This window comes from Vidua chalybeata, chromosome 2 (genome assembly GCF_026979565.1).
Source record: "Vidua chalybeata isolate OUT-0048 chromosome 2, bVidCha1 merged haplotype, whole genome shotgun sequence".
In the NCBI taxonomy this organism is placed as follows: Eukaryota; Metazoa; Chordata; class Aves; order Passeriformes; family Viduidae; genus Vidua; species Vidua chalybeata.
Window position 1 is genome coordinate 58375433 of NC_071531.1, and position 10213 is coordinate 58385645.

The window sequence follows — 10213 nt, forward strand, 5'->3', positions numbered from 1 at the left end:
GGCCCAGGAACCCAGCAGGATCTCTCGTCAGGTCCTCATCCTGGAGAGAGATGGTGACGCTGCTGTGGAGGACCTGACGATTGCCCTGATTTAGGGTACCTGTCCGGCGGAAGAGGCAGAGTCCATCCTCGTGGCTGCGCTGAACTGCTGGACTCGGCCACGTGGCCACTCGTCCTTCCTGGTGGTCAGGAGGCTGGGATGCTGAGAAGGGCCACTTGGTGTCGTCGCGTGGCCCTTCCTCGCGCTTCGCCACCAGTTTCCTGCTGGCTGGTACCCTTGTCGCTGTAGATGAAACTGGTGATCTTGATAAAATGGGTTCCTAGGATATGGTCTTGGGGGGGGCAAGATAGGTTGTTGAATCTGTGGCCAGTGGCGACAGTTCACCTGGATGTGACCCAGCTGACCACAGTTCAAACAGCGCATATTTTGTAAGTTTATCATGGCCTCTCCCACCCCTTTGCTGACAGCCAGGGCCACCGTGTGCTCCATTGACATTGCCTTTGTGCAAGCCTCCACCATCTGAGAGATGGTGGGCTCGGGGTCCTGAGGTAGTGCATAGAGAATCTTTTTTGTTTCCGAATTAGAATTAGAAATGGCCATCTTTCGTAGAAGCTCTGCACGAGCTTCTATGTTGTCTATTTGTCTCTCAATGGCCTCTTTCAGTCTATCGACAAAAGTAATAAAAGTCTCCTCAGGCCCTTGCATGATAGAAGAAAAGTTTTGGAGGGGATTCTTACCGTCCGGTATCTTCAGGAGTGCCTCCTTTCCTGCTGCTACTATGTCCTGAAGCAGCTCCTGTGCTAGTAGAATTTGGTCCTCCAGACAGCTGAACTCCCCTTCTCCAGCAAGGGCTTCCATTGCCTCGTCCCCCTCTCCCACCACCTCTGCGAGATCATACTTGTGCAGGAGTGGTTTCAACAGTTTTTTCCAATGAATCTCCCAGAGGTCACATTCAGTGGGAGAAAACAGTGCCTTAGCAATATACCTTAAATCATGGGGGACTAGCAAACGTCCAGCAAATGTTAAGTCCAGCACATTTTTAAAGAAAGGCGAGTTTCTGCCGTAATCTTTGGCAGCCTTCCTTAACTCCTTCACCTCAGCGTATGGAATTTGCTCCCACTTTGGTTCCCTCCCCCGCTGGAGGATGACCAGTGCCGCAAAGCTGCCCAAGTCCCGTGCCAATTCCAAATCCCCATCCTTAATTGCCTCCCCTCTGATCTTTGCCCAACCCCCCCGCAACTTGTTGGAATGCCGGGGGCTGCCACTCTCCTCATCCTCTTCCGAGGATGAAGCAGGCTGGGTTAGGGCACGGTGCCTCCCCCTGGCCAGTGGGTCCTGGAGACAGTGGGTCCGGCAGGCCAGGATGGCCTGCTTCCTGCCAGGCTTCTTCCCGATTTCGGTAGCGTGGGAACTGGCAGTGGCAGGAGAGGAGGAGGTGTGTCCCGACCCACCCACTGGGGTGTGACTTTCTGGTGGGGGGTTCCCACCCACAGGGGCTGGGCCCACTTGGGGGCTGGTCTCAGCCACAGGGGGCCCACCCAGGGGTGCGGTCAGAGGGAAGGAGGGGACGGGTCCCGACGCAGGGGCGGCACTTGACGGAGTGGGGGGAGGAGGCAGGGGTGAGACGGCAGGAATTTTCTGGGGTGAAGGAGAAGGAGGGGCGCCATCTTGGGGCTGGTCTTTTTTCGCCATGAGGCAGGCGCCATTTTGTCCCATTTGTTCAGATAAGTTCTCTAAAGAGCAACAGGGTTTCAAACTAGGATTAGAGTCTCTGGTATGAAGGGAACAGGAATGACATGTGTTGGGGTGGCCAGTCCCAACACACGAATGGGACAGGGAGGATCGGGAAGCAGCAGAGAGACGGCAGCAGCTCTGTGCCGATGTATGGCAGGATCTGTCTCCCGATCCGCCCTTAGGGGAAGAGGGAATAGGATTGGGGGGGGAGGAACACGAGGTAGGTGAACTGGGGACCCAACTCTCTCCCTTCTTTTTTAACAAATTAAGAATGGAATGAAAAAGCGGAAAAAAACGACCGACTGAAATCCTCCCCTGAACTTGTAAATCGTAAATCTTTCTCCCAACTCTTCCCCAGAAATCAGGCACCAAAACATCTTCCCGTGTAGTAGCAGGAAAATGTTCGAAAATAAATTTAACAAAAGGCTTTAAATCTCTCTTATTAAAAGAAATGTTCCCTAAAACAAGGTGGGACTTAATTTGGATATAAAACTCCCGTTGAGCTTTATATATGAGCTGGAGACAGGCGGTTGCCCATTATATCGGGTCTCACAGCTAAATCACCCTCTTCAAAAAGGAAAAAAAACCCAAAAAAAAAAAAACCAAAAAGGGAGGTGAAGCCTAGTCAGGCATAAGAAAAAGCGAGATAAGCATACCTCTGAAGGACTCAGGCATAAAACGGGGACATCGAAGAGAGGTCTGGTGGAACTTCTGCTGGTCCAAGGGCGTTGCCGCTGCCCCGGAGCTCAAAGGTCCGTCGGTTATCAGCAGAACCCAGGAGACAGAAGCCTTCCGAACTGAAAGGGCGACTGTCCCTGGAACTGGTCCCAAACGCCGCTTGCAATCCTGGAGAAGGCTGGTCACAGAGCAGGCAATCTCTAGGAGACGGTAAAGGACTGGACCCGCTGGTGTCCGTCCCTGTTTGGGCAGCCAGTTGCCGAGCCGTGGGGGCTTTTAGCCTCTCGGCACGAAGCTCGGATAGCTGGTACATCTGAGGGTCCACCAGAAGAACGGGAGGGACACTCGGGCTGCTGAAATCCTGCTCGTTTATTGAAGGGGTCGCAGAAGGGGCAGACAGGGAGACAACGAAGCAGAAGGGAGGCAGATTCCGAGAGCCCCGAAGGGCAGGGTGAGGATTCTTTTTACTGCGTAGGGGTAGGAGGGTTTAGCATTCGAGGGTACAATCGGGAGAAGGCTAAAGGGAGGGGAAATATAACATTAACCAGTGGGGAAAAGGGAAAGGAGTGTTCTTGGTGGAAGAACCAAAGGGAAAACGTGGAACAGAAGATTCTAGGCTAAGGGGCAGACTTGAACAATAACTGACAGGACAGGGGGAGGGTACAATTCTCTTACAAAAGGGGGTGGAGAACTCATACAACTGCTGTTTCCCATGGCAACCCTAGACTGCCTTCCCCAACCCCTCCTCCTACAGCTCTCCATCATTTATCAGGAGTCGTGGCTCACTGGTGAGGTTCCAGATGATTGGAAACTGGTCAATGTGACACCCGTTTACAAAAAAGGTAGGAAGGAGGATCTTGGTAATTACAGGCCAGTTAGCCTGACCTCAGTACCAGGTAAGATAATGGAACAGTTCATACTGAGTGCTATCACACAACACTTACATGATAGCCAGGGTATCAGACCCAGTCAGCATGGGTTTATGAAGGGTAGGTCGTGTCTGCCCAACCTGGTCTCCTTCTATGACCAGGTAACTCATCTGGTAGATGCAGGAAAGGCTGTGGATGTTGTCTATTTAGACTTCAGCAAGGCCTTTGATACTGTCTCCCATAGTATACTCCTGGAAAAGCTGGCAGTCCACAGCTTGGACAGGAGCACTCTTCGCTGGGTTAGGAACTGTCTGGATGGCCAGGCCCAGAGAGAGATGGTGAATGGTGTTGCAGCCAGCTGGCAGCCAGTCACCAGTGGTGTCCCTCAGGGGTCTGTACTGGGACCAGTTCTATTTAATATTTTTATAGATGACATGGATGAGGGCATCGAGTCCTTCATTAGTAAATTTGCAGACAACACTAAGCTGGGAGCTTGTGTTGATCTATTGGAAGGAAGGAGGGCTCTGCAGAGAGATTTAGATCCGTTGGATGGATGGGCAGAGTCCAACAGCATGAAGTTTACTAAATCTAAGTGCCGAGTTCTACATTTTGGCCACAAAAATCCCCTACAGCATTACAGGTTGGGGACAGTGTGGTTGGACAGTGTTCAGGCGGAAAGGGACCTGGGGGTGCTGGTCGACAGCTGGTTGGATATGAGCCAGCAGTGTGCCTTGATGGCCAAGAAGGCCAATGGCATCTGGCCTGCATTAGGAATTGTGTGACCAGCAGGAGTAGGGAGGTCATTCTTCCCCTGTACTCAGTGCTGGTAAGACCACATCTTGAGTACTGTGTCCAGTTCTGGGCCCCTCAGTTTAGGAAGGACATTGAGAAGCTTGAACGCGTCCAGAGGAGGGCAACGAGGCTGGTGAGGGGCTTGGAACACAAGCCCTATGAGGAACGTTTGAAGGAGCTGGGGTTGTTTAGCCTGGAGGAGGCTTAGAGGTGACCTTATTGCTCTTTACAACTTCCTGAAGGGAGGCTGTAGACAGGTGGGGGTCGGTCTCTTCCACCGGGCAGCAACTGACAGAACAAGAGGACAGTCTCAAGCTACGTCAGGGAAGGTATAGGTTAGATATTAGGAAAAAAAAATTCACTGAAAGAATAATAAAGTACTGGAATTGTCTTCCCAGGGAGGTGGTAGAATCACCATCTCTGGATGTGTTTAAAAAAAGACTGGACATGGCACTTGGTGCTATAGTCTAGTTGAGGTGTTAAGGCATAGGTTGGACTTGTTGATCTTAGAGGTCTCTTGCAACCTCATTATTCTGTGATTCTGTGATTCTGTGAGTTGCAGGGAGTGGGAACCAATAGGTAAGGCAGTAGTAGGGAACATTCTAGAACCGTGGAGAACAGAGGTGATGTAACTGGGGTCATTAACATAAAGAAGCAGAGAACTCTGGGAAAGTGTCTCACCGCGTCGCCCTGTCTCAAAGGTGAGTGTCCTGCCAGTACATCCCAGTTTCTGCATCTCCTTCACTGACCTGGGATGCAATATTTGGGCCCCCTCACTATAAAAAAGACATCAAGGTGTTGGATCATGTCCTGAGAAGGGCAAAAAAGCTGATCTGGAGGGTCTGGAGCACAAATTTTATGAGGTGCAGCTGAGGGAGCTGCGAATGTTTAGTCTGAAGAACAGAAGTTTCAGGGTGGACCTTATGGCTCTCTACAACTGCATGAAAGGAGGTTGTGTGACTGAATGAGGTAGGGATTTGCCTCTTCTCCCAAACAGAAAGCAATATGAAATGGTGTCAGGTTTAGTGAGGGATGGTTTAGATTCAATATTGAGAGAAATTTCTTCAACAAAAGACTGTAAAGAATTGGAACAATGTGCCCAGAGAAGTGGTTGAGTCACCATCTCTGGAATTATTTAAAAGGTGTGTGGATATGGATCAGAGTAACATGGTTTAGTGGTGAACTTGCAGTGCTCAGTCAATGGTTGGACATGATGATCTTAAAGGTCTTTTCCAACCTAAATGAATCTATGATTATATGAAAGCACATATATTTTGCACACATTATTATGGCAGTAGAGTTGGATTTAGCCTGATTAAGCTGCTTCTGTTAAGAGAGGGATTTACAACACTATTGCTACCTCTTATTATAATTACTGCGTAGAAGTAATATTTATGTATAGAGAGTATTTTACATAAAGAAACATTCCTACCTGTAAGATTGCCCATATACATAAACTGATTAATTTTGCTCTATTGAATTGTCTTTTTCTCTTGCAAGAAGCCTACAAAACATTCATGCCAAACCTTTTTTTCCAAAATTTGATTCAGAGTGGATGCATATTTGTTAGTTTGATGAGCCTCTCTCTTTTCCTTTCTTGATAGTTAGGCATGAAAATATTGCTGTTAGGTCCCGTAGGTCTTTTTACAATTATTCCCTGAATAACTAATACCTCAAAACTCTTACAACTGAAGCAGTTTATAAACAAGGAGATTTACCAAGGTAGCATCAGAAGTCAAGATGGATGCCAAAAATTGTGTCTATCACATCTAAATCCTTATTTTCACCTACTAATCAGAGACCCTACTGCCCAACCAAGAGCAGAACATTAATTCTGTCTGAAGTTAAAAAGCATGCCTTCACTTTCCTTCTAGTATTCATCTATATTCTGAAGCACAGAAATTACCCATTAAAGTTATTTTTATGAGTAGCTTTTGCTTGCTTGGTTGGGGTGTGTGCTGTCTTATTAGCTGCTGTGAATCAGCCTCAGCCCTTTTGGTGCCTTCTCCAGAAATACTACTTTGGAATCACTACATTTAATTTGCTGATGAGGTGAAAAAAACCTAATTATTCTGACAAGTTTATCTAAGGCTTGCAGATTTTATGTACTGAGTATATAAAAAATAACTTCTTGATGAATAATCCTTCAGGAGTACATTTTTGTAACCATCATCTGAAATGGTCCTTTTTACACACAGATATGCAATTTTTTCACTGATGATAAATAAATTTGCTTTACTTCAGGGATCACTTTCCCAAAATACACACATATAGATAAATATACATAAATATATATATAAATTTTAATTGAACTATAGCAATCTCTCTACAGAACTGTGAATGACACCGAGACAACTACTAAAGCTTTTATAATTTTCACACATTAGCCATGTGGTTTCTGTTGTATGATTTTCTGTCCTTTAGTTGAAATGATGAGTAGCTTTTACTGTTGACATGTAAGAACCAAGAACTATAGCAATATAAAAGCCAGATATGGCCTATTAATATAAAATATCCATTCAAAAATGCATAAAAATAAAAATAACTTTAACAACAATGAGTTTACAAAGTCAAACTTCTAAAGAGTGAAAGTGTTGGTGAATATGATTGGTCTCAATGACCATAACAGTCTTCTCCAACCTAAATGATTCCATGATAATACTGTTAAAGTTTTGCTGATTCTGGTAGCAAAATTGAGGGAAAGGCAGTACAACTCTCTGTTTCTGAGCACAGCCAGTGGCAAGGCTGAGCATGCATTCCCCAAAAGGCACACACAGAAACATTGGCAATACGCACAGAAAGCCATACAGGACCGGACAGATAGAAAGATGCAAACACAGCACAAAGTTGCCTAATTTTGTAACCTTTTCTGCCAGTCCAAGGTGAAGGTCTGTTAATGGAAAAGACTGCAGATATACAAAGCTGATCATCCCAGCAGCATGGACTTGTGCACTAAGGGCAGGAACTTGCCCCAGAACCTTGTTTTCCCGATTTCTGTCACTCCCAAAGCCACCAATGCCCTTTCAGTTCCTCACAGTTCAGAACCCCTCACACATACGCTTGTGTGCACACATATTTTTGTGCACACATACACACATTCATGAGCCCACACACTGTTGATCTAGTCCCCCCCAGTAAATGACCTTGAATTCTCAATCTGCCCTGTAGATCCATGGGATTCTCTTGATTCTCGTATAACCATATGCATGTAAATATGTCAGTAAGCCAACCCTTAGACCTCTTGGTCACTGTAATAGATGATTTGGACACTTCTGGTCTCTCCAGTTGTCAATTTTCAGACATTCTAGTCTCTCCAGTATCTGGCTCGTGCTTCTGACTGCTTTAATACCTGGCTGTCAAGCCTCTTATCCTACTCATGGGCTACTCTGCTGTGTTATTTGCAAGCAATCACATGAACACATATAGTCACACAATATGCAGGTGCTGACACTTAAACATGTTGTCCTTTATGATTTGTGGTCCCACATCAGTTGCTGGCATTCAGCACTTGTGGCATATGCACACAAAATAAGGGGGTCCTCACCCAGGAAAATAATTACACATGCAATTTGGTAAGAAGACAGGACAGACTGCACTAATCACTCCCAAAGCATGGCCACACAGCATGACAATCTGTCTCTTATTGCACCTTTGGTAGTTCCCCTAAATATCCTGTAATTATATAATCCCAAGGTAATCTTCCCCAGCATCCCATACCTAATAAATTCCATATCCCTAGGCAGTGACACCCTGCTGTGACGTAAGGCAAACAGCATTTCCCATTGACTGATCTTGACGTGTCTCACCTGGTCCCCTTAGGGCTGCTGCTCTCCCATAGCAGCTCAGCGAGGAGTGGGGCCAGAGCTTCTTTCTCTGATCAGCTTATTGGGGTTCTGCTGACAGATATTGCTTCTCTGTGTTCCAATATATTTACAGTTATGATCCTTTAGCCAAATAACTGAAAATGTAGAGATAATCATATTCTTATTTTCTTTCAAAGGATTGAAAACAAGGATAGAATCTGGTTTAAAGTAAGAGGTTTTAGTTCTTTGAATTCACAAGGCCCCTGTAGAGAGGATCCACATATTTCTGTTGAACTTTTTCACTCTTCTTAAGCTTCCTCACTTTTCCGTGTGTTAAGTGGAGAGTTATAGATTCCCGCAAAGGATGAAGATGACATAACTGGGATCCCCCTACTTGGAATTATTCTCTGAATATTAGTCTCCAAGTCTAAGATTAGCCTCTTCCCTGGTCTTTACTATCTCCACAATATCCACTATATTTTCTTATTGCCTTCTGCCTAATTAGTTGTATGTCCTATATTAATGACACAGAGTCTGTTTCAAGTGTGAAATAAAAGACATCCCTGCACCTCTGTTTCACTTCATTGCTACTCAGCTCAGAGCTTCTTTCTGGTCCCTTCTCTTTAGGCCAGTTCAGGACAATAATGCTTTAGAAGAATGTAGCCTGAAAGAGATGTTGCCAGTGGTCTTACTATGAGGGCTTTGTGCTCAGGATTCTTTTATTTTTCAGCCTAGATTACAAATAATGAGCAAGAGGTATGTGACTATGTCATGATGGGTAGTATCTGTTTGTTCCTAATATATATGTTGTGGTGGTTTAAGAAAACGTATTACTAGGTCATGTGAAAATTTCTGACAACTAAACTACTCCTTCCCTTTAGGACTGCTGAGAATGCTTGGAAGGGAATAGCTTCAATGACAGTAGGAGGGCTTTGTGAAGGAAAAATGAGAAGCAACTCCAGAGCACAACAATGAGACTCAGACAACATTGAAAAGGGTTGGAAGCTGACAGAGAAGTCTCTGCTGTGACAGGAAGTCTTCCTAAGACTGGCCTGTACTGAACCCGCTGCAAGTCCTGTATTTGCAAGACCAACTAAAACCAAGGGTAAAAAGTGGAAACCATCTTCCAAGAATGCACGTGAATAGAGACGAGGTGACATAAACATCTATTGTTTCTCTGCTGTCATTCTGTATTTGAAAGGTAACTGTTATGATTCATATTCTAATAAATAATTGGCTTTCTATTGTGAAAGTCCTTTTAGTCTTTTTTTTTTTTTTTCTCCTCTTTAGGGAAATGTTCTGTTAGAAAAATGCATGAGCTGTTCCATACTTAGTTTCAAACACAGAATACAAGACTGAATTCCTTGCCAAGGTCCAAAGTGAGGATGTGCAAAAAGCATCAGCATGTGTATCCATGTGACTGTTAAAGAGAGAACAGAGCAAAGCTGCAAAAGAAAGGAACATAAATTAAACATTAAGCCACTATAAAATCATCAGAGATAAAGAGGACACAATGGGAAGCTGAACTGACCAGATGGTCTGAAGATCAAATATGCTTTTAGAGTTTTGTTTTCATCTGTAATATTCATGGAAGCAGAGAAAAGGAGATATACCCTGAGTGTACTCTGAAGAAATCACTAACAGTAGAAAATTTCACTAAAAGCTGTTTTTTTTATGCTGAAGATGATAAAACAAAATTCACAAAATCTGAACTCTATTTTATTGGAATTATATTTTTGGAGGTTTTTAAAATTATTAGAAACTGTTATTACTTAAACAGTGTTTTAATAGCTTTATGTTTTACTTTAGTTTATATATACTCTATAAAAGCCATATTCCCTTCTGAATTCAAAAAAATTCACAAAGATGAATGATAGGCTATTTTGCATTTAATATGACATATCTACTTAATAAGAAAGACATGACATTATATTTGTACAAATTCTACAAATGGAAAATGCTCCATTTCTTTGTAGTCTTCATCTATTTTATTAAAATTTGTGAATAAAGGAGTTTAAAGCAGAAATGGTGAAGTGAGAGAAAAACAGAAATAAATATAAATAGATCCTGATTTGACCTACTGCCACCAGAAATAGTATTAAGTTCACTTCAACATTCATTTAAACACAACTAAATAAAAGTGGGTTAAAAGAAAGACAAAAACCCAAAATATTAAAAAAAAAAAAAAAAACAAACAAACTTGGCATCATCATCTTGCTGTCTTCAAACTATTACTATTAATAAGAAGTAGAAGAGCAAATGAGTGAAGTTTTTCCCTCATTATGTTCATGTGAACTAGATGTCTGCACTCCTATTATAATTAATAGAGACTTATGG

The 10213-nt window shown here is 43.9% G+C and overlaps 1 long non-coding RNA gene across 1 annotated transcript; it reads left to right on the plus strand.

Moving 5' to 3' along the window:
• Positions 1-4793: 4793 nt before the first annotated feature.
• Positions 4794-9538, plus strand: LOC128784531 (uncharacterized). The gene is made up of 3 exons (XR_008429517.1): positions 4794-5042; positions 8758-9077; positions 9167-9538. It is a non-coding gene; the product is annotated as an uncharacterized LOC128784531 (long non-coding RNA).
• Positions 9539-10213: the final 675 nt, after the last annotated feature.